We start from the raw sequence: 25,629 nt of genomic DNA on the forward strand, positions 1-25,629 counted from the left end.
TTCTGTACTTTAATAGTGTTTTGAGAGTAGTGTAGTAGAGTAGTTGCAGAAGATGCTGGTGGCATCCTGCCTATATCCCATTTACTAGTTGATCACGGTGAGTAAGGCAGAAGCAGGCATTATTTTCCCTATTTTTCTAACTTTGAGGGGACTGATGTTCGGAGAGGTTAAATATTTTTTACTGATTGTATTTATTATGTTTTTCTTTTTTTAAAATATATTTTAGAATACTTTGATATCTTGGGACCTTGTGGACCCAGCGAGGGACTGCCTCTCCCAGGGTTAGCTAATTTCCAGAGATAGCAAACAGCTTGCTTCAGTACATCTTTGATATGCAAGCCAACCAATCTCGAATCCATATCCCCCATCCACCTCCTTTTGTTGGTGCCAACATTCTGGGACACTATCCTCCTGCCCTAAATCACCCCAGGGCCAGTTACCAGATAACTGGGACCACCCCTATGGCCCAGAACCCATTGAAACTCACTTAGCTTGCCTACCCCACCTTGCCTGTTCCTTTTCCTGAAAACCACAATAAAGGCTCTGGCCCATGCTTTTCCTTAGCTCTTTCTGCCTCCTGACTGACCCTGGGCTTCCCCATATGGTCCTGCATGGCGTGGCATGCTCCCTTCTTTTGGGGGAACTGTGGGTAATAAACTCTTCTTTCAAGGCAGTTGTCTCTGTGTCTGTCATCGTACCATATCTGACTAAATCAAATCCTGGGTACATCTTAAGACACTGATGGCACATCTAGAAAGTGGAAGTGCTGAACCTAGAACCCAGGTCTTTATATTCCTAGCAGGGTTGTGTTTCTACAACATTATGTTCTTTATAAGTGTTATGTAAAATTGCATTTAAGGCTATTTTGAAATGTTAGGATATGGTAAAAAAAAAAAAAAAAAAGGGTTGACTTCTTTTTATAAAAGACAGCTAGTACACTTTATCAGAGCCTTGGCCTCAAATATTTTATTTTGCCTAATAGGACAATTTTTACTAAAATATTTGAATATTATGTAATTGTTATGCAAGATTTTGAGTAACTTAGAAACTTGTCAGCATGGAATTGAACGATAGGAAAAACCCATCACAGATTTTTCCATCCAAAACAAGAATCTTATTAAGGGTGATTTTCTTCAGTGTGTTGCATATAGTGAGAGAGGATGGAGACATGGCAGATACATGAGGAATGTTAGAAAATGTGAATAAATTCCTTCAATGAAGCAAAGGGTTAGTGCTGAGAAGAAATATCAGTGTCAATTATGCTTAGTCATTCCAAGCACCAGCCTCATCACTTTTGAAATGGTTTAATTTTTAAATTAGGTTTTTATTCAAATTGGAAATTCAGACATCTAGAGTTTCTGGAAAAAGAAACTTTCATGATGGGAGGTTGGTCAATGGTAAAGTTTTCTCTAGTATTTGACATTGAAGTACTTATACAATTTTATTTACATTTAATCAACTCATGGAAAACCGCACCAATGAAGAAATAAAAGAGCACCCAGATATCTTAAAGCAGCAAGAAATCCTTCACTTATCTTTTGCAATATATGTGCCTTTCTCCTCAACTTTTGTCTGCGCCATTAAGCTACTGTTATCATTTTTGTTTCTGCTACAATTAAACCTTAATTTTGTGCCTAACGTGTCAGCTTGTTTGCCAAGTGCTTTACCTGCATTTTCTCCTTTAGTTCTCACTACACTAGGTAAGAAAAGAACTACTATATTTACCCTATTTTTCAGATGATGGGACTGGCAATTAAGGAGTTTAAAAAACTGGCTAAAAAAATGGTTATGAAGAACCTAGGGGCAGGACAGGAATAAAGACGCAGACGTAGAGAATGGACTTGAGGACATGGGGAGGGGGAAGGGTAAGCTGGGACGAAGTGAGAGAGTGGCATGGACTTATGTATACACTACCAAATGTAAAATAGATAGCTAGTGGGAAGCAGCTGCATAGCACAGGGAGACCAGCTCGGTGCTTTGTGTCCACCTAGATGGGTGGGATAGGGAGGGTGGGAGGGAGACGCAAGAGGGAGGAGATATGGGGATATATGTATATGTATAGCTGATTCACTTTGTTACAAAGCAGAAACTAACACACCATTGTAAAGCAATTATACTCCAATAAAGACGTTAAAAAAAGAAAACAAAACTTGCTAAGGTCGCATGTCTAGTAAGTGATCTGAAAGCAAAGCCCATGTGTTTAAGCTTTATGCCAGTTTCCTCAAATTAATCTTATCCAAGCATCTGAGCAAAAACCAGAGAACAAGATACTCTCAACTGTGCCGCTAGCCGTATGTGCCTATTTAAATTTAAATTACTTGAAATTAAGTATAATTAAAAAGCGAGTTTTCCAGCTACACTAGCCATACTTCAAGTTTTCAATAGCTATATATGGCTTATGGCTACTGAGTTGGACAATAAGCTATAGAACATTTTCATCATCGCAGAAAATTCTCTTGGACAGAGCTGGTCTGGAAGCATACTGGCTGTGGGTGTGAGGGGTGGTGAGAGAGAGATTTGGAGGTGTTGTTTGGAGAAGAGAAATTCAAATAACACAACACATTAGAATTGTCTGTTTTGTTCTTAAATAGCAAATTAGGGAGACAGTTAAGGTGAGAATTGCAGGTCAATACAGTGAGATTGTCTTCTGGTCTTATCCTTTGCTGGGGAGTGGCCCAGAGAAGTAAGATGACTTCCCAATTATGGAATGTCTGGGTGCCAATGAGAACACTGAAATGTGACTGTTCTATATCTTATTAATAATGTCAGGATATTAATCTATTTTTGTTTCCACAGGACAGGTAAATACCTGTGGGGAAGGTAAAGTTATGCTTCTTTAGTTTAACACATTGTCTTCTATTTCCTTTCATGGAGGAATATTTTTCCTACCTTTTCACCCCTCCATTTCTTGCCAAGGAGAATGCAAGGTATCCACATTTCTGGAAAAGATAATGTGAAGTCAGAGACCTACCTCCCATGACATCACCTTTTATGGTTCTCCCAGAGAAAATCAGCATTGGGTCAAAGGAGAGTTGTGCATTTGACAGTGCTACTCCAATAATCATGTGTACTCCATAGCTCAGATGGCATGACTCCAAAACCATGACCTAATTTCAGAAGTAGACTGATTAGCATCTCAGTGGCCCCAAATCACACCTCTTCTTACTCACAATCCTAAAAAATATTTTCCAGGTAGCTATATGAGAAAAATAATATAGAGTAGAACATATGGTACACCCCCTGTGAGATCTTAGGCAATTAATTATAATTAAGTTTTTCAGTCTTACCTAGTGTAGAAATGAGGATGTTAGTACTTAATTCATAAAATGATGTTAAGATTGAATGGGATAAAGTATGTAAATATCTTGGCGTAGTGCAAGGCACATAAGATGTCCTCAAAAAGACTGGTTAAAAATTATAGTAATATTATATCCTCATAAAGTTAATTTAATGTGTACCCACAGGTTGTCAGGCAGCTGACCATCACTCTGCCCCAAGACCACATACCCTAGTATCACTGAGTCTGATGGCCTCAAAGGCAAAGTTGACCCCAGAGCCCATCATTTCCACCACTACCTGCTGGATGGGCTTCTTGAAGTTCTGAGGGTTGCGACAATCAGTGACCCCCTAATGCTCTTGCCTGGGGAAATTTCTCCTCATTGATGTCAACTCTTATGATCCCAGAAGCAACAAGGCTTTGCATGCCATAACAATGGCTGAATAGATTCCTCCAAGTCCAAAGACCATGTAGGGAGAGGGGGGGTGACCTACAAGTTTAGAAGATAAACTTCTATTAGTCATTCAAAGCTGATGCTCCTGTGTTAATAGGAAAGAAAAAAGTCACTTTGGTTTTATCTCCGGTAGGAGAAGCTCTCTGACTTCATGGCTCCCTGAATGTTGATAGAGTCATGGAAAAACAACACAAAAGTATATTCTTACCTTTGCAGTGTTAAACATAGGTCCAAAGCCTGTAGGCACCTCACAGCTTATGATACAGACTTTATCCTTGGGAGCAGCAGCATCAATTTTACCCACTGCAGTTTCACGCCTAACAGTATATTCAGTGAATGTGCTAGTGCCATAAAGATGATAAATCTGCCTTCCTCTGCAGGTAAATCTGGTTCCATCTAACATTAATCCATTTGGAGAAAGAATACTGCTTCACAGATATATAAATTGACAAGGAGAGAAATATAGGATTTTAGCTCCCAGTCAATACGTGCACCAGTGAAAGCAAATTAGATGAAAGGAGGTCAAGGGAATTGGAGCTAACTTTCCTTCAAGCATAAATTGCTCTTGAGGCACCCGCAGGAGCCACAGTCTCTGGAAGAGGGGACATTAAGACTTTATCTCCTAAGGAAAGAAGATCAAAGAAAGTGATTATCAGCTTGGGTGGGGGCATGGAATGTGATAAATACCATATTTATTGATAGGAAATTGTTTATACTAGATATTATCAGTTTGTTGTAATGATAGTTATTATTTTTGAAATTAATTATCATTTTGCTTTAGAATAGAAACAGATCAATTTTAATGCAAATGGACCTTGAAAATACAAAATAAAAATTAAAAGTTTGTCTCTAATAACATTGAAGTTCAAAAGTAATAGCAAGCTAAGTCTAAGAATGACACCAATATTTGTGGTATGAAGCTTATCTAGTTTGGTTAGTGTTCTATCCCAGGAGCTTAGCAGAGTGTTGTACCTAGTATGTGCTTAATTAATATTTGTTGAAAGAATGAATTAATACTCTAGTGTTAATGCTAGAATTAGTATTCATTTTGAGATATTATAGTATTGATTAAGAGCCCAGAATTTGAGGTAAGGAAGCCTGTGTTTTAACCCTAACTCTGCCATTAAGTTACTAAATCAACTGAAGATAAGATAATTAATTTGCCAAAGCTTCTATTTCTTCATACATAAAAGGTGCACCAAATATCTCTGACATATGTTCATTGTTAAAATAATCGTTGTTAGAATAATAATGCCTCCTTCTGACAATTTAAAGGATTATCATGTGCACGTGTGTGTGTGTGCATGAGCATACGTAGAAAAAAAGCTCTTAATCATACATACTTTTTTAGCTCCCACATGCTGGCAACTAAGAGTTCACACGCTGCAGCCCGCATGCCACAACTAAGACACAGCACAGCCAAATAAATAAATAATTTTAAAAAGACATTTGTAATTTAGATTCAGTGACTATTTCATGTGGGAAGTAAAAATTTTCACTTCAAATTTTTCATTCAAGAAATATTATTACTCCTTGTAATTCAGCCTTGAGTATTTCTTGTAAGTCAGGCCTGTGAGCAACACATTAACTCAGTCTTTTAAAAATCTATGAATGTATTTCACCTTCACGTTTGAAAGATAGTTTAGTTGGATTTTTGGCTGGCAGTTTTTTTCTTTTAAGCACTTTAAATACTGCCCTCTGGAATTCATTGTTTCTGATTTTTTTTTTTTTTTTGATAATAAAATAAATGAGTTTATCTCAAAGCCACACTGTGAGAAGATGGTGAGAAGTCACCCTCTGTGCATTCAAATTATGCTCACTGGCTAGACTGGCCCACGCAATGTGCACCAGATGATAGAGCTGCCAGCAATGTCGGGGACTGCGCATTCCCTAGCCCCCTACCCATTTTTTTTTTTCACACATACACGCTGTATTTTATTTTTACAAGAGATAAATAGACTGACACCAAGCATTGTACATGGATGACCACAACAAAAGCAACAATGATTGCAATTACCAAACATGAAACACACTCATACTATGTCATAATATTGACATTCAGTCCAGTAATCCTCCACTGTAACAGCTCCTTTACTTTGCAGTGAAAATTGATTTGTATATTCTTTGCCTCTGAGTCCTTGTGGGATTTTTTTTTTTAATTCAGACAGAAAGTCACAAAAATTATACTCATCCTCATCAGTTCACTCAGTCCCATGTAATTAATTTTTTTTTTTATCTTGATCTTTTGTTAGCACTTTTATGAGTTCATCAGTTTTTCATTAGAGTTCTGAAAATGCTTATTCATTCAGTTCAGCAGTACAGTCACTTACCAGAAACCTGTACTTGTCAGAGTCTTTTCCATGAATTTCTTGAAGATGAAACCCTTTTATAAGAACATATTTGCAAAAGCATCAGAGTACACCCAGAACTGTCTGTAAATGACAAAAGACTTAAAAATGACCACAGTTAAAGATTTGATGAAAGTTCATAATAATGCAGTTGACAAGAAAATTAGTTATTTCTGAGATATACATTTTAAAGTAATAACTAGGATTATTACTTATAACATTATACCAGAACATATAAGATTTTTAGAAATTTCATGTAATGGCTGAAACATTTATATTAACATATTTCCATACATATTTCCATACAAATACAAATATAAGATTTTTAGAAATTTCATGTAATGTCTGAAACATTTATATTAACATATTTCCATACAAATAACCCAATGAAAGTTTAGTATTAGTTGTTTTGTTTGTTTGTTTTTTATACTGCAGGTTCTTATTAGGCATCAATTTTATACACATCAGTGTATACATGTCAATCCCAATCGCCCAATTCAGCACACCACCATCCCCACCCCACCGCAGTTTTCCCCCCTTGGTGTCCATATGTCCATTCTCTACATCTGTGTCTCAACTTCTGCCCTGCAAACCGGCTCATCTGTACCATTTTTCCAGGTTCCACATACATGCATTAATATATGATATTTGTTTTTCTCTTTCTGACTTACTTCACTCTGTATGACAGTCTCTAGATCCATCCACTTCTCAACAAATGACTCAATTTCGTTCCTTTTTATGGCTGAGTAATATTCCATTGTATATATGTACCACAACTTCTTTATCCATTCGTCTGTTGATGGGCATTTAGGTTGCTTCCATGACCTGGCTATTGTAAATAGTGCTGCACTGAACATTCGGGTGCATGTGTCTTTTTGAATTATGGTTTTCTCTGGGTATATGCCCAGTAGTGGGATTGCTGGGTCATATGGTAATTCTACTTTTAGTTTTTTAAGGAACCTCCATATTGTTCTCCATAGTGGCTGTATCAATTTACATTCCCACCAACAGTGCAGGAGGGTTCCCTTTTCTCCACACCCTCTCCAGCATTTGTTGTTTGTAGATTTTCTGATGATGCACATTCTAACAGGAGTGAGGTGATACCTCATTGTAGTTTTGATTTGCATTTCTCTAATAATTAGTGATGTTGAGCATCTTTTCATGTGCTTCGTGGCCGTCTGTATGTCTTCTTTGGAGAAATGTCTGTGTAGGTCTTCTGCCCATTTTTGGATTGGGGTGTTTGTTTCTTTAATATTGAGCTGAATGAGCTGTTTGTATATTTTGGAGATTAATCCTTTGTCTGTTGATTCATTTGCAAATATTTCCTCCCATTCTGAGGGTTGTCTTTTCATCTTGTTTATGGTTTCCTTTGCTGTGCAAAAGCTTTGAAGTTTCATTAGGTCCCATTTGTTTATTTTTGTTTTTATTTCCATTCCTCTAGGAGGTGGATCAAAAAATATCTTGCTGTGATTTATGTCAAAGAGTGTTCTTCCTATGTTTTCCTCTAAGAGTTTTATAGTGTCCAGTCTTATATTTAGGTCTCTAATCCATTTTGAGTTTATTTTTGTGTATGGTGTTAGGGAGTATTCTAATTTCATTCTTTTACATGTAGCTGTCCAGTTTTCCCAGCACCACTTATTGAAGAGACTGTCTTTTCTCCATTGTATATCTTTGCCTCCTTTGTCATAGATTAGTTGACCATAGGTACGTGGGTTAATCTCTGGGCTTTCTATCTTGTTCCATTGATCTATGTTTCTGTTTTTGTGCCAGTACCATATTGTCTTGATTACTGTAGCTTTGTAGTATAGTCTGAAGTCAGGGAGTCTGATTCCTCCAGCTCCATTTTTTTCCCTCAAGACTGTTTTGGCTATTCAGGGTCTTTTGTGTCTCCATACAAATTTTAAGATGATTTGTTCTAGCTCCGTAAAAAATGCCATTGGTAATTTGGTAGGGATTGCATTGAATCTGTAGATTGCTTTGGGTAGTATACTCATTTTCACAATGTTGATTCTTCCAATCCAAGAACATGGTATATCTCTCCATCTGTTGGTATCATCTTTAATTTCTTTCATCAGTGTCTTATAGTTTTCTGCATACAGGTGTTTTGTCTCCCTAGGTAGGTTTATTCCTAGGTATTTTATTCTTTTTGGTGCAATGGTAAATGGGAGTGTTTCCATAATTTCTCTTTCCGATTTTTCATCATTAGTGTATAGGAATGCAAGAGATTTCTGTGCATTAATTTTGTATCCTGCAACTTTACCATATTCATTAATTAGCTCTAGCAGTTTTCTGGTGGCATTTTTAGGATTCTCTATGTATAGTATCACGTCATCCGCAAACAGTGACAGTTTTACTTCTTCTTTTCCAATTTGTATTCCTTTTATTTCTTTTTCTTCTCTGATTGCCATGGCTAAGACTTCCAGAACTATGTTGAATAATAGTGGTGAGAGTGGACATCCTTGTCTCGTTCCTGATCTTAGAGGAAATGGTTTCAGTTTTTCACCATTGAGAATGATGTTTGCTGTGGGTTTGTCATATATGGCCTTTATTATGTTGAGGTTGGTTCCCTCTATGCCCACTTTCTGGAGAGTTTTTATCAGAAATGGGTGTTGAATTTTGTCAAAAGCTTTTTCTGCATCTGTTGAGATGATCATATGGTTTTTCTTCTTCAATTTGTTAATATGGTGTATCACATTGATTGATTTGCGTATATTGAAGAATCCTTGCATCCCTGAGATAAATCCCACTTGATCGTGGTGTATGATCCTTTTAATGTGTTGTTGGATTCTGTTTGCTAGTATTTTGTTGAGGATTTTTGCATCTATATTCATCAGTGATATTGGTCTGTAATTTTCTTTTTTTTGTAGTGTCTTTGTCTGGTTTTGGTATCAGGGTGATGGTGGCCTCATAGAATGAGTTTGGGAGTGTTCCTTCCTCTGCAATTTTTTGGAAGAGTTTGAGAAGGATAGGTGTTAGCTCTTCTCTAAATGTTTGATAGAATTCACCTGTGAAGCCATCTGGTCCTGGACTTTTGTTTGTGGGAAGATTTTTAATCACAGTTTCAATTTCATTACTTGTGATTGGTCTGTTCATATTTTCTGTTTCTTCTTGGTTCAGTCTTGGAAGGTTATACCTTTCTAAGAATTTGTCCATTTCTTCCAGGTTGTCCATTTTATTGGCATAAAGTTGCTTGTAGTAGTCTCTTAGGATGCCTTGTATTTTTGCGGTGTCTGTTGTAACTTCTCCTTTTTCATTTCTGATTTTATTGATTTGAGTCCTCTCCCTCTTTTTCTTGATGAGTCTGGCTAATGGCTTATCAATTTTGTTTATCTTCTCAAAGAACCAACTTTTAGTTTTATTGATCTTTGCTATTGTTTTCTTTGTTTCTATTTCATTTATTTCTGCTCTGATCTTTATGATTTCTTTCCTTCTGCTAACTTTGGGTTTTGTTTGTTCTTCTTTCTCTAGTTTCTTTAGGTGTAAGGTTAGATTGTTTACTTGAGATTTTTCTTGTTTCTTCAGGTAGGCTTGTATAGCTATAAACTTCCCTCTTAGAACTGCTTTTGCTGCATCCCATAGGTTTTGGATCATCGTGTTTTCATTGTCATTTGTCTCTAGGTATTTTTTGATTTCCTCTTTGATTTCTTCAGTGATCTCTTGGTTATTTAGTAACGTATTGTTTAGCCTCCATGTGTTTTTTTTTTTTACGTTTTTTTCCCTGTAATTGATTTCTAATCTCATAGCGTTGTGGTCAGAAAAGATGCTTGATATGATTTCAATTTTCTTAAATTTACTGAGGCTTGATTTGTGACCCAAGATGTGATCTATCCTGGAGAATGTTCCGTGCGCACTTGAGAAGAACGTGTAATCTGCTGTTTTTGGATGGAATGTCCTATAAATATCAATTAAATCTATCTGGTCTATTGTGTCATTTAAAGCTTCGGTTTCCTTATTTATTTTCATTTTGGATGATCTGTCCATTGGTGTAAGTGAGGTGTTAAAGTCCCCCACTATTATTGTGGTACTGTCGATTTCCTCTTTTATAGCTGTTAGCAGTTGCCTTATGTATTGAGGTGCTCCTATGTTGGGTGCATATATATTTATAATTGTTATATCTTCTTCTTGGATTGCTCCCTTGATCATTATGTAGTGTCCTTCTTTGTCTCTTGTAATATTCTTTATTTTAAAGTTTATTTTATCTGATATGAGTATAGCTACTCCAGCTTTCTTTTGATTTCCATTTGCATGGAATATCTTTTTCCATCCCCTCACTTTCAGTCTGTATGTGTCCCTAGGTCTAAAGTGGGTCTCTTGTAGACAGCATATATATGGGTCTTGTTTTTGTATCCATTCAGGAAGCCTGTGTCTTTTGATTGGAGCATTTAATCCATTTATGTTTAAGGTAATTATTGATATGTATGTTCCTATGACCATTTTCTTAATTGTTTTGTGTTTGTTTTTGTAGATCCTTTTCTTCTCTTGTGTTTCCCACTTAGAGAAGTTCCTTTAAATTTGTTGTAGAGCTGGTTTGGTGGTGCTGAATCTCTTAGCTTTTGCTTGTCTGTAAAGCTTTTGATTTCTCCATCGTATGTGAATGAGATCCTTGCTGGGTAGAGTAATCTTGGTTGTAGGTTCTTTCCTTTCATCACTTTAAGTATATCATGCCACTCCCTTCTGGCTTGCAGAGTTTCTGCTGAGAAATCAGCTGTTAACCTTATGGGAGTTCCCTTGTATGTTATTTGTCGTTTTTCCCTTGCTGCTTTCAATAATTTTTCTTTGTCTTTAATTTTTGCCAATTTGATTACTATGTGTCTCAGCGTGTTTCTCCTTGGGTTTATCCTGTATGGGACTCTCTGTGCTTCCTGGACTTGGGTGGCTATTTCCTTTCCCATGTTAGGGAAGTTTTCGACTGCAGTCTCTTCAAATATTTTCTCTGGTCCTTTCTCTCTCTCTTCTCCTTCTGGGACCCCTCTAATGCGAATGTTGTTGCATTTAATGTTGTCCCAGAGGTCTCTTAGGCTGTCTTCATTTCTTTTCATTCTTTTTTCTTTAGTCTGTTCTGCAGCAGTGAATTCCACCATTCTGTCTTCCAGGTCACTTATCCGTTCTTCTGCCTCAGTTATTCTGCTCTTGATTCCTTCTAGTGTAGTTTTCATTTCAGTTATTGAATTGGTCATCTCTGTTTGTTTGTTCTTTAATTCTTCTAGGTCTTCGTTAATCATTTCTTGCATCTTCTCGATCTTTGCCTCCATTCTTATTCCGAGGTCCTGGATCATCTTCACTATCATTATTCTGAATTCTTTTTCTGGAAGGTTGCCTATCTGCACTTCATTTAGTTGTTTTTCTGGGTTTTTTTCTTGTTCCTTCATCTGGTACATAGCCCTCTGCCTTTTCATCTTGTCTGTCTTTCTGTAACTGCGGTTTTTGGTCCACAGGCTGCAGGATTGTAGTTTTTCTTGCTTCTGCTGTCTGCCCTCTGGTGGTTGAGGCTATCTAAGAGGCTTGATGGGAGGCTCTGGTGGTGGGTAGAGCTGACTGTTGCTGTGGCGGTCAGAGCTCAGTAAAACTTTAATCCACTTGACTGTTGATGGGTGGGGCTGGGTTCCCTCCCTGTTGGTTGTTTTGCCTGAGGCAACCCAACACTGGAGCCTACCTGGGCTCTTTGGTGGGGTTAATGGCAGACTCTGGGAGGGCTCACGCCAAGGAGCACTTCCCAGAACCTCCGCTGCCAGTGTCCTTGTCCCCACGGTGAAACAGAGCCACCCCCCGCCTCTGCAGGAGACCCCCCAACACCAGCAGGTAGGTCTGGTTCAGTCTCCCCCAGGGTCACTGCTCCTTCCCCTGGGTCCTGATGGCGCACACTACTTTGTGTGTGCCCTCCAAGAGTGGGGTCTCTGTTTCCCCCAGTCCTGTCGAAGTCCAGCAATCAATTCCCACTAGGCTTCAAAGTCTGATTCTCTAGGAATTCCTCCTCCCGTTGCCGGACCCCCAGGTTGGGAAGCCTGACGTGGGGCTCAGAACCTTCACTCCAGTGGGTGGACTTCTGTGGTATAAGTGTTCGCCAGTCTGTGAGTCACCCACCCAGCAGTTACGGGATTTGATTTTACTCTGATTGCGCCCCTCCTACCGTCTCACTGTGGCTTCTCCTCTGTCCTTGGATGTGGGGTATCCTCCTTGGTGAAGTCCAGGGTCTTCCTGTCAATGATTGTCCAGCAGCCAGTTGTGATTCTGGTGCTCTCGCAAGAGGGAGTGAGAGCACGTCCTTCTACTCCGCCATCTTGGTTAATCCCTCCCCCCTACCCATTTAAACACAACTTTCTTCCCATTATCAAGTCAATTTTTTCCTCCCCTTAAAGAAATCTTCCCTTCTTTGTTCCCACAGAGAACACAGGTCTTTTCTTTCCCTTTTTCTTCTAGAATCTGCTCAGCTTTAGCAGGAGGTTTCCATTCAGTTGCCTGGCATATTCCCTCAGCAAATATTTATGGAGCAATTCCTATGTGCTGCATGCTGCTGCAGTACCAGGAATACAGCAATGGGCTGTTTCTGATATTAATTGTTAGTCTTATTGGGGTTCCTTTTTATGTGATGTGTCATTTTTCTCATGCTTCTTTCAAGATTTTGTCTTTATATTTGTCTTTGAACACAGACTTTGGCTATGAATATGTCTAGCTGTGGATCTCTGCGTTTATCATACTTGAAATTCATTGAGCTTCTTGGATATGTAGATTAACATTTTCCAGCATATTTGGTAATGTTTTCAGCAGTTAATTCTTTCAATTTTTTTTTGCTTCCTTTTCTCTCTCTTCTGAGACACCCATTATGTATATGTTGATATGCTTAATAGCATACCACAGGTCTCTGAGGGTCTCTTTGTTTTTCTTTATTCATTTTTCTTTTTGTTCTTCAGATTGTATAATCTCTAACGATCTATCTTAAAGTTTACTGATTTCTTCTGCCAGCTCAAATCTACTCCAGTGAGCACCTCCAGTGAAATTTTCATTTTGGCGATCATACTTTTCAACTCCATTTGGTTCTTTTTTTAAAAAAATGTCTACTTTGTTGATTTTCACTTTTTGATGAGTCATTGTCATCATGCTTTCTTTTAATTATATCAATATGATTTTCTTTAGTTTTTTGAATATATTTATAATAGCTGATCTCAAGTATTTGTCTGCTAAGTCTAATCTCTGGGACGTCTCAAGTGTAATTTTGATTGTCTTTTCTTTTTCTTGTTTAAGGGTCACACCTTCCTGTTTCTTTATATGTCTTGTAATATTATGCTCAAAACTGGATATTTTCGATAATATATTGCAGCATCTCTGGATTCTGATTAGTTTCCCCTTCCTCCTCCATTCCCATTGGGGCTTGTTGATGTTGTTGTTTTTGTTAGTTTGTTTAGTGGCTTACATAGACTAATTCTATGAAGTCTATTTCCCTCTCCCCCACTCTCCACCATTGTGTAGTCTCTGATGTCATGTTCAGGTTTTCACCTTTTTCCTTTGGTTTCATTTTTAAATAAAATAAAACCTAAAAGTTACCCTTGGATCAGCATGGCTTACTATTTGACTAGTGCTTGATCAGAGATTGTGCTCAAGCTCCTTGAGCCAGTAAGGCCTGTATTCTTTGCGATGAATCTGCATATATCTTGGGGAATGCTTTCAAGACTTCCCCATGTTCACCCAGTGACTAGTAGCTCTCAAGTACCCACTCTGGTTGCTCCTGAGTGGGAGCAGCCTTAGTGCATGCCCACAGCCTTCTGGGACAAATGTGATCTTAGCAGGACCTCTTTTAACTGTTTCTTTCCGCAGTTCTGTGTTAAAGTTGCTGCTACTAGTTTCATGGAGCTTTTAGCCTTCTTTTATTTGCTCATCACTAAGACCTCTATTATTTTTTTTTATAAATTTATTTATTTATTTATTTTGGCTGCGTTGGGTCTTCATTGCTGTGTACAGGCTTTCTCTAGTTGTGGCAAGTGGGGGCTACTCTTCGTTATGCTGTGCGGGCTTCTCATTGCTGTGGCTTCTCTTGTTGCAGAGCTCGGGCTCTAGCCACACGGGCTTCAGTAGTTGTGGCACGCAGGCTCAGTAGTTTTGGCTCACGGGCTCTAGAGCGCAGGCTCAGTAGTTGTGGCGCACGGGCTTATTTGCTCCGCGGCATGTGGGATCTTCCTGAACCAGGGCTCGAACCCGTGTCCCCTGCATTGGCAGGTGCATTCTTAACCACTGCGCCACCAGGTAAGCCCAGACCTCTATTGTTTTTGACAATGCCTTAAGGCCTGAGTTCCTCCACACTGTCTTCCCAATAAAGTCTGCCCACTCAATAGAACTGCAGTTGCCAGTTCTCCTTTCTTGCCTTCCCCTTAGTTAGATTTTCTACACTACTACATCAGAGTTAGGAGTGAGGGTAGTGAGCCAGCAAATGGTATCCTGAGTTCTTCTCATCTTGCCCTCCAGTGTGGAGCCTAGCAGTGAAAGCTGGGGAGGAAAAGGGAGGTTATCTGGGTCCCAGTAATCTAGGTTGGCCACGTCTGCAGTAGAGCCTCTATGGATGGGAGCCAGGTGTGGGAAGAGAGCCTCTGCCTTCTCAGCCCCTGGGGATAGAGTGTCTGATCTACTATATAACTGCATGTCAGAAATACTATATAACTGTGAAAAAAATAAGAAGCTTACGGTCAATAATTGCCTGTGTTAACTTCCATAATGTTTAAAAACAAAAGTGTAGGGACTTCTCTGGTGGTGCAGTGGCTAAGAATCCGCCTGCCTATGCAGAGGACATGGGTTCAATCCCTGGTCCAGGAAGATACCACATGCCGTGGAGCAACTAAGCCCGTTCGCCACAACTACTGAGCCTGCACTCTAGAGCCTGCGCGGCACCACTACTGAAGCCCATGCACGTAGAGCCCATGCTCCGCAACAAGAGAAGCCAACATAATGAGAAGCCCACGGACTGCAATGAAGATTAGCTCCCACTCACCACAAGTAGAGAAAGCCCGTACGCAGCAAGGAAGACCCAACGTAGCCAAAAAAAAAAAAATCCCAGAAAACCAAAAGTGTATCTAAAACATTTGATGACATTTCAGTATTTATCTATATTTGTGCCACTTTAACAAAATGAAATGATTTTTGCTATTATGTATGGTCCTATAGATCTAAGTATAAATTGGAGAGAGCCTTAATTATTTTTCAGTAGAAAAAATGCCATTTGTTCTCCTAAACTTATACAATTATTATAAACACATATATCCACATCCACACCTGCTAAAAGTCTCATTTATATTTACATTAATTCGAACTTCACCAGCCTTAGTTGGATCAACTTCAATCTCTTCAATGGATGGGGGAGCATTTGCTGTCCAGGCAATGGCTGCCTGGATGTGATAATCTATTTTAAAAAAACATAAAATGGTGGGACTTCCCTGGTGGCGCAGTGTTTAAGAATCCACCTGCCAATGCGGGGGACACGAGTTCAAGCCCTGGTCCGGGAAGATCCCACATGCCGCGTAGCAACTAAACCTTTGTGCAACAACTACTGAGCCTGCACTCTAGAGTCCGCGAGCCACAACTACTGAGCCTGCATGCCACAACTACTAAAGCCCGCAGGCCTATAGCCTGTGCTCTGCAACAAGAGAAGCCACCGCAATGAGAAGCCCGTGTACTGCAATGAAGAGTAGCCCCCACTCGCTGCAACTAGAGAAAGCCTGCATGCAGCAATGAAGACTCAACGCTGCCATAAATAAATAAATAAATTTATTTTTAAAAAAACATAAAAAAAGATAAAATGGTGAAATGGGCTTATTGCTATTAAACAAAAATTGGATGAAATATGTAGTTAAATTCACTTCTACTATGCTAACTGGTCATTCTGGTTATCTCACTTTGAAATGCAGATAATCTACTTCATTCATTGAAAGCAATAGCATATATACATGTGAATATATATAATATAAAATGTTGTAATGTGAAATCAGTGATATCTATCAATTTAGCTATCTGTAGAGAAAAGTAAGCCTATGTATATACCTCTCATATATCTCATGTCATTCTATGATATTGGTACATAGATAGTCTTTATTTAAAAATTGTTTTATCCCAGGCATCTGATTGATATACTTTACTCTTAAAGGATTTCTTTCATTCCAAATGGCCCGAGAAGTTAATCTTAGCCAACTGATCTATGGAGCACAGTTCAGTTTATAGAGTCTAAATTTCTGCATTATATGTCCTAATATTAATCATTTATTTAAAATAGGGACAATTATAATTCTTCATGTAAAGAAAATTATAAGAAAAGTTGGATGTTACTTTGGTTATAGGACAAAAGAAACAATATTAGTTTTCTTCTTTAGTCAAATTCATTCTTGTAAAACATCATGAGGAACATTTTATCTTATCTTGGCACTTAGTTCCTGTGTCTTATAGCTCGTATTCATTTATTGCATTTTTATTTTTAAATCTCTGTACAGTTCAAGCTTAGATATTTATCTATCGATTTTTTCCGTATGTTAGTAGGTGGCTGCAACTGGAGGATGATTTTAGTTTTATAGAAGGATATTTTTACTTTACAGAATGATTGATTAAGATGTTTCTTTAAATAATAATTGTTCTTATTTTATCACAGTTATGCTCTTATTTCTTAAAAATTGACTTACAGTTTACCAGGAATACTTCCATTGTGTAAAACATGGTGCACGTGTATTCCCATGGCAACTTCAACACAGCCTTAGATAATAAAGTTTCACCCACTAGTAAGATCATACACAGGACTACATTTCAAGAGTAAACCATGCCTTACTTTGCCGGCTATTTCTGTGGAGAGTTTAGCTTGCTCCATCATTCCCTTTGACTGGTGCAGAAGTGAGAACTTTTGTCTCTTCCCCTCACCAGTCCAGACTGAGTATGACATTGTTCTCAGACCTCAGCGTGATTCATAGCCATTACACACCAATCAGGGATGGAGAGATGAAGGGAGTGGAGAAATGAAAAACTGAGGGAGACAGGGGGAAGGAAAATGAAAGATATAAAATGGGGAGGTGAAGGATGAGGATGAGAACAATTTAAAGAGAAAGGAAGGAGGATTTTTGAAAGGAAAAAATGAAAGTAAATGGGGGTTTTAGAAGGAAAAATAAAAGAGATAAAGTAAAAATAACAAACTTTTCTTACAATGTATGTGGTGCTTTATGGTTTGGAAATTCTACATCCATAATCTCATTTTATTCTTAACCCAACCTCTAGACTAATTGTTCATATCATCCCTTTATTGATAAGGAGACTGAGTTTCACAAATATAATTTTAGCTACAGCTCAAATAAGATTTCTGATTTCAAATTCCATGATTTGGGGGGCCAAATAATGAAGAAAAATGTAAGAAATGATGAGAAGAGAGAGAAGTTTAGAAAGAATGGTAAAGATTGGTGAAAGATAGCAGGGAAAGAACATAAAAGAAAGAACAAAATTAAAGAGATTATTTAGAAAAGAACTGTGTTAGGACAGAAACCTAACTCAAACTGCAAAAATGGGTATTTAGTGGCTCAAGTAACCAAATAATCCACGTCATCTGGTTTTAGAAACAGAAGGATCTAGAGCAAGCTTTTTCAACCTTGATACTCAATCTGTAAATATGTATTTACTGGTTGCCTGCTGTTCCTCAGGTATTTTCTGTGTTGATGGAAATAGTGATGAGTAAAGATGCTGTAAATAAGACAGAGTATCTCTCCATCTCTGGTTGAAACCTGCCTCAATGTGGGCTTTATTTTAAAACTCACTTATTTTATCTCATTTTTCAATTTACCATTTTATCTTTTTGCCTCTTATTTTTATTTTAAATTTTCAATCTGTTCTTTTTCTTTAAGCTTACTTTTTTCTTTTCAAGGAAGAATTTTAAACAAATGTGACTTTATTGTTTTTTTGGAAAATTATACATGATCATTGCATAAAAAACAATTCATAGTAGTACAATTTGAAGGTAAGAATTAGCTGAAACTTCACAATACTAGCATAGTCACTATTGACTTTTGAGTGAATATCCTTTCAGAACATTTTCTTTCCTATTCTGTTCTGTTCTATTCCCCTCCCCTCCCCTCCCCTCCTCTCCCCTCCATTCCATTCCATTATATATCTATGGAGTCTATCTACATATGTATCTATAAAAAAGATAACTAGACTTACATAAATGGGATAATACTTAAATCAGTGTTTCTCAAAATGTGGCTTGGTGAGACCACCAGCATCGGAACACCCAGAATTAGTGGGATCTGCCTCTGAGCTAATGAATAGAATCCCCCTGTCTTGGATTTTAGACAGTCCACCTTAAACTTCCCATTTTAACCTTATTTTCTATTTTTTTATTAAGTAATATAAGTGCATAACAAAAATAAAATAGAACAGAAGGACCTATAATGAGAAAACAATTTACCATTTCCAACTTCACTAAACAGAGGTATACACACTTAAAATTTCCTGATTTTAGATCTTTTGGTAGTTACTCCATAGAATGAAGTAATATGCCTATACCTTATTTATTAATTTTAAACAAAATAATATATTGTGCAAGATGCAGCCAACTCTCTTTCTTCCTCTTCCTTAGAGCTTCTCATTATTATTTTTAGTTCTTCTACTGGTTACATTTATAATTTTAAATTGAAATGACGAAAATAAGATAATTTGTATTTCGTTCTCTCACTTTTTAATTCATATCCCAAGATAGGATGTCATATTTTTCAAGAAAAAACAATAATATGAATGAAAAAATGAAAGGACATGATAGAAAATAAGAATATTAGGAAAGTAATGGGTAGATCAGATGCGAGAAGAAGGGACTAAAGGGGTCAGGAGTGGTTTCTGCCTTTGCTGCTCATTTGCTTGCTCTGGGCACTCAACATGATCTCGTCTTCAGACATGGAAGCATAAAACCCTACCTATCAGGATAGTACAGTTTAGATTTATTACTTCTATCACACTACATTTGAAAATTACTGTTTTATGCCAATTTTAAACAAGTAGATTAGATAATGGAATAATCTCTCATGAATCCTCAGATAAATGTTATATTTTATAACATATTGTGGCTTATGTAATTTACAGCAATTTTTATAAAAATACACTAAGTTGAACACTTTATTCACTTTTCCAAAACTATTACAAAATTATTTCTTTTGAAAACTGTGATGATTTGAACGTTCTTTGTGATGCTGAAGCATTTAATTATTCAGGTTTTCTCACCTCTCACTTTACTTTGATTGTGTTTTGATCAGTCCAGATAGGAGGTGAGATGGAATTTCAGGTTAAATTAAGTTTTGTTCAGTCTATTTGAGAAACAAAAATAATAATACCCCAATGTCTCTCTGATTTTTTATTTTATTCATTTCTTTATTCATCAACTTTTAAAATTGTGTCTATTAATATATGCCACACCTTGGGCTAGTCAATGGAGAATAAAAAGGTTAGTAAGAAAGTCATGGTGGGTACAGATGAACCAGTTTGCAAGGCAGAAATAGAGACACAGATGTAGAGAACAAACGTATGGACACCAAGGGGGGAAAGCGGGGGCAGGTGGTGCTGGTGGGATGAATTGGGAGGTTGGGATTGACATATATACACCAATATGTATAAAATAGATAACTAATAAGAACCTGCTGTATAAAAAAATAAATAAAATAAAATTCAAAAGGCAAAAAAAACGAAAGTCATGGTGGGGACTTCCCTGGTAGTCCAGAGGGTAAGACTCCACACTCCCAATGCAGGGGGCCCAGGTTCGATTCCTGGTCGGGGAACTGGATCCTATATGTATGCCACGACTAAGAGTTCGTATGCAGCAACTAAGCGTCCGCATGCTGCCACTAAAGATCCCTCATGCTGCAGCGAAGATCCTGCGTGCCACAACTAAGACCTGGCACAGCCAAAATAAATAAATAAATATATTTTTTAAAAGTCATGGTGGATCCTCATCACAGACCTTTTTACAGGTTTTTATCTGAACTTGAGCCAATGTAAACTTGTGATTCAGGAGCTGTCTGTCTCAGTGTTTCCTCATCTGTGTAAGCATAGGTTGCATTAGATGACCTATGAGGAATAGTATCTTATTTTACTATTTGTATTAATGAATCTTATGCAAATATAGGCACTCAATGATTGAATCACTGATACTTTTCTTTTTTTTTTTAGTTTCTTCATTAAATAGAACAATAGCTGGTAGAGCAATTTTATCCAATTTATTATCCCTTTTCCTTGTAGCTTCAAGTGCTGTCGTTCTCTGTATTAGTCTCTTTTAGCCTTTCGATCAAATTTTGTTAGTAGTTTCCATCCAACTCCTCCTTTTCTTGACAAATATTTATTGAGCACCTACTATATTTCTAGCCACACATAGAGCTGAGGGAAGTTTCAAGCAGAGGAAACCATTGCAAAAACTTGAGGTGTTAATGAGCTTGGCACATTTAAGGAATTGAAAGAATGTCCTGGAGCTCTTGTAGAATGAGCAAGCAACAACATGGTGGGAAGTGAGATGGCCAAGGTAGGAACTTCTTTGGTACAAGCACCAGGCTGACAATGTGTAGGCATCCCAGGGAGCACTCCCCATACAGTAAGACTTTAGATTGCTTACTCTAGAACCTGCATCTAATTATTTGTTTATGGACTCCTGCATCTTTTCATGCTGTTAAATACATTGTACCTTTTTTTTTTTTTCTTGAATTGTTTTGCACTTTTCAGTAGAGAATTTGAGTAGGGTCTTGTCCTGGCCTTCCTCATTTACTTTTATCCCGTTTGTTACAAAAGGATAAAAAAAATAATACCCTAGTATTCCTGTGGATTTTGTTTTGTCAACTATTCATTTTGTTCCAGGAGGTTGCCTACATTATATATATAGTGCCTAACATTACATATAAACTTACAAATTACAGTTCACAGAAGTCTTAGGTAATTAAGAAAGTTGAAATCATAGGATCAGGGACTTAGACACAGACAGGAATGGTGTAAGAAGATACTATAAATTGTGTATTATTTGCACTCCGTAGTCAAATTTGACCAGGTCTTAATCTCTAGATTTGTTTTTTTAATTTACAATTTCAACCATTTTTAAAAATTTTTATTTATTTTTATTTATTTATTTGGCTGTGTTGGGTCTCTGCTGGCGGTGCGTGGGCTTCTCATTGCGGTGGCTTCTCTTGTTGCTAAGCGCGGGCTCTAGGCTCACAGGCTCTAGAGCGCAGGCTCAGTAGTTGTGGCGCACACGCTTAGTTGCTCCGCGGCATGTGGGATCTTCCCAGACCAGGGCTCAAACACTTGTCCCCTGCATTGGCAGGCGGATTCTTTAACCACTGTGCCACCAGGGAAACCCTACCACAGACATTTTAAAGGCATACACACTTTAAAGAAAAATCCTCTAGGTCTGAACAGGGAGTTTCCATCCCTAGGGTTGTTAATAGCGAGGCCTTTCTACTCTAGGTTTATTTTTTAATCTGTTAAAAGCTGTTTGAGTTGGCTTTCAATTATATTAGCTCCTTGAAGTATTGCTTTCTATCAAGCAAGAGCACATAAATTAGCAGAGAGGGAAATTATTTTGTCATGAAATTATTGTGAAACTTTATTTTATGAAAATTCCCAGTTGATTCCCAAAATTGACTTTGCCACATTAATAGAATAGTCTTCTCCCATTATATATAATTATATATAAATCATTTATATATATATATATATATATATATATATATATATATATATAAATGTTGTGGGGAGCATAGTAGATGGAAGGCCACTCCCACAAATGATGACACTTCACTTCCTTCTGGTTGCTCCCAGGGATTCCTTTAATGCAGTGTTCAGTAAATTACAGCCCACAGTCAAATCTGGCCCGCTATCTGTTTTTGCAAATAAAACTTTATTGAAATGCAATCATGCTCATCCATTTATGCATTGCCTATGGCTGCTTTATGGTACAATGGCTGACTTGGGTAGTTGTGACAGAGGCCATATGGCATTCACAGCCTAACATATTTACTATTTGGCTGTGTTAGTTTCCTAGGACTACTGCAACAATGTAACATAAACTGGGTGATTTAAAACAACAGAAATTTATTGTCTGATAGTTCTGGAAGCTAGAAGTCCAAAATCAAGATGTCAGCAGGGACACGTTCCCTCTGAAAACTGTGGCGGTATTCCTTCCTTGCCCTCTCCTAGCTGCTGGTGGTTACTGGCAATGTTTGGCCACCATGACATCCTAGGTTCCTTGACTTGCAGCTGCCTAACACCAGTCTCTGACTTTATCAACACATGAATTCTCCCTGTGTGTCTCTGCCTTCACATGGCTGGCTTCTTCTTAGGACACCAGTCATGTGGGATTGGGGGCCCACTCTCCTACAGTATGACCTCATCTCAACTTAACTAATAACATCTGCAACTGTATTTCCAAACAAGGCCACGTTTTGAGATACTATGGCTTAGGACCTCAACATATCTTTTTAAATTTTTTTTCTAGAAGGGACACAATCTGGTGCTTAACACTGGCCTTTCAAGGGAAAGTTTGCCAACCCCTGGTGTATAGGGAAACTTTTTTGTTGGGGACACGCCATTGGCATGCCCAACATTTTTGTAAAACTACACTGTGGTATAAGTTTCTTCCCACTGAATCCTTCCTTCTCTCTCTCCTTTAACAGGCATTGGATCAGCATTGCATTTTGGAATCCCTTTCTGCCCATTTCAGCTCCTTTCCTCTTTATCCTTCACAAGTTTTTAACCAATGAATATCTAATTCTGTCTTGCTAACTACTTCTCAGAGGACCCTAAAAGACACATCCCTTAGGATTTTCAAAACAAAATTGAGGCATCTGGGAGATCAATGAACAATATTCTCAACATTTTCCAGCTCAGGGTATTTAAAAATCTTCATTGGTTCTGTCCAAAGGTAACTTATGGGTTATAAGTGGGTTTATATTGATTCTTTTGGCAGGTAGTTGGTTATCACTTTGGTAACACAGTGGTTTTAACACCCTTTGAAAGTAGAAAGCAAATATTAACACAAGGTTAAAAAAATTAGAGCCATCAAAAATTAAAACATCCTACATTAGGTAGTAAATTGGTGCAGAATCATTAATGAGAGATGAGGGAGACATTCTACATTTAATCCTAGTAACAGTCTGATTCCATTTTGGACATTTGACTGCTGACTGATTTTAAGCCCTCACCCATCCCTATTCCATTCTTGCCCCACATCTGATCAGTATTATAAGAAATCCTGAATACTCTCCTTTGGTTCTGGGGGAAAATCCAAACCACATGCCGTGACCTGCTCACCCTGATCCACCCCTTAACCACAATGAAGGTCAAAGCCAGTCACCCCACCTAGTTCTCTCAAGCCATTTTTGAAACTGCTTAAGAGCATGTCTGCTCTCTTCATAAAGCTTATGTTAGTAATAAATCTTTTCACACCCTCTTGGTACATATGTGACATCATCAGTGCACATTTGAACAGATTTTAGCTGAGAGGTTCACATTCCTAAAACAGGTTATTCACTAGGACCCTACATAATGCTTTGCTCCTTCCGCTGCCTATGCCTCTGTCACCAACGAAGATCCTGTTTCTCAGGATTATAGGGAAAAATACCCATGGCACAGCCAACTTAAGCCGGGGGTCCTTAAACCCTATAGAGCAAGCAGTGCTGTAGGGGAGGCCCTGAACCCTGACAATGCTCATATGAGACTCTCTGGAGGAAGAAACTCTAAATATAAATAGAGCAGAGAGGATTTCCTCAAAGTATAGCCAGTTACTACCAAAAAAGAGACATCCACAATTTGACCCAATTGGAAATCCAAAACTACTAGAACTTTATACAACAGAAAAACAAACCAAAAAAAGGTTTTGTGCTTCTATCATGTAGGTTCTAAATTGTCTACAACAATAGACAAACTTTCATGGACTTAATATTAGGACTCAAGGTATAGTTATAACTGGGGATCCTACTGCATTTAAACAAGGTACCCTCTACATGGAGATTTGACTAAATTTAAATAAAAGGCTCCCTATACTCTTAGGGGAGTTACCAAATATAAAATAGAGGAAAATTAGGTATTCCTCATCTTAACCATCAGAACTATTGCCTTGCTTAAATTTCCCATGGTTATATAGCGTCCTTGTCCTAAAATATCTCCTAGTGGCCATGGATACTCTGGCCCAATAAGTAATAAATTAAATTAAATTAAATTAAATCTCTGGCACTTGGTTTGCAAAAATAACCCCTCACCCCTAGTTAAAATAGTTGATACAGCACTATATAAATTAGAATAGGGCTTTTAAGGGTTGAAAACCATTATACAAGACCTATTTAAAAAAGGGATGATAATCTCCACTGTCTATCCATTTAAGCTCTTTGTCAGGCAATTTGCATATCTCCATTTCTTTGAGGTTTGTTACTGGAAAATTATGTTCCTTTGGTAGTGTCATGTTTTCTTGATTTTTCATGTTTCTCGAAGTCTTGTACTGCTGTTTTCACTCTGAAGAAGCAGTAACCTCCTCCAGTCTTTACCAACTGGCTTTGGGTTCACCTGTTAGTCCGGCTAGGTATTCTGAGGCTTTCTCAGACCTCTATATTGATGCACCTGCTACACATTTCTTGTTCCCTCTTGGAAGAGGGGCATTCTTAAGATTGTATGCCTTCTCTCAATCCTGCAAAACCAGGCCAGGTGTTGAGAGCCCCTCATTTGTTTCCCTAGGATGGTGCCCTGGACTGCTCATGTTTGTGAGCCTTCTCTCCATCCTGCAGCGCTGGGCCAGCTTTCTGCACTTCCTCATTAGCTGTCTGCAAAGGCTTGCTCTTGCTGGCCATGGATGGACAGAGAGGATGGAGGGCATGTGTGAGGCACTTGGAGTGTTGGGGGTGACAGTGGGTCAGCTGGGGGTCCATAGATGATGCACCCCAGTGGCTCCTGGGCAGGATTCCTGGTGGAGACCATGAAATGGTTGGTAGAAAGAACCATGAAGTGGTTAGTAGAGTCTCTTTGATGAGTTCTGAGCCCTGGCTGCTATGCTTCCAGCCTCTCCCGGCCCCTCCACTTTGCAGATTACCTTGGAAATTTGGGTCAGGTGAGAAACAAGTGGGCCTCCTGGGAAGTGTTTCACATGGCTGGGGAAGCTGGACGCTCACTTCTACGCTCTCACTTTCCCCCTTGGGAGAAATTGTCTGTGACAGGGGTCTCTCCTGGCACCAGGCCATGCTACTTTGGGGGAGGAGTAATGCAGACATAGTGAAATGTTCTGTTTCCCCTCTTCAGTGTGTCTGTTCTTAGAAATTTTTGCTCCAACAATATGCTGGAACTTCTCCGCTGGACTCTCAGACTCCCGCAAAGGTACTCATCCCCGGGTGGCTGCCAAGATCAGTGTTATGTGGGAGGATGATGGATTAAAAACTTCTCTTTTGCCATCTTGCTGATGTCACTCCCAGACAACTCTCTTTTCTTAGCATAACAGTTCTACTTATTTTTTTAGTAGTTGCCCTAGGGTTTGCAATATACATTTGCAGCTAATACAAGTCCATTTTCAAATAACACTATACTGCTTCATGGGT

The 25,629-nt window shown here is 38.2% G+C and overlaps 1 pseudogene across 1 annotated transcript in view; it reads right to left on the reverse strand.

The window, feature by feature from the left end:
* Positions 1-25,629, reverse strand: part of LOC309628511 (alcohol dehydrogenase 1-like) — a 29,413-nt pseudogene that overhangs the window by 1,726 nt on the left and 2,058 nt on the right. The window contains exons 2-5 of the transcript in view: positions 15,311-15,495; positions 3,940-4,156; positions 3,508-3,767; positions 2,972-3,107 (exon numbers count right to left, since the gene is read on the reverse strand). The product of the transcript in view is annotated as an alcohol dehydrogenase 1-like (transcript). The remainder of the gene's footprint in view (positions 1-2,971; positions 3,108-3,507; positions 3,768-3,939; positions 4,157-15,310; positions 15,496-25,629) is intronic.

The sequence above is a fragment of the Balaenoptera borealis genome, assembly GCF_965194805.1.
Source record: "Balaenoptera borealis genome assembly, chromosome: 4".
Taxonomy (NCBI): domain Eukaryota; kingdom Metazoa; phylum Chordata; class Mammalia; order Artiodactyla; family Balaenopteridae; genus Balaenoptera; species Balaenoptera borealis.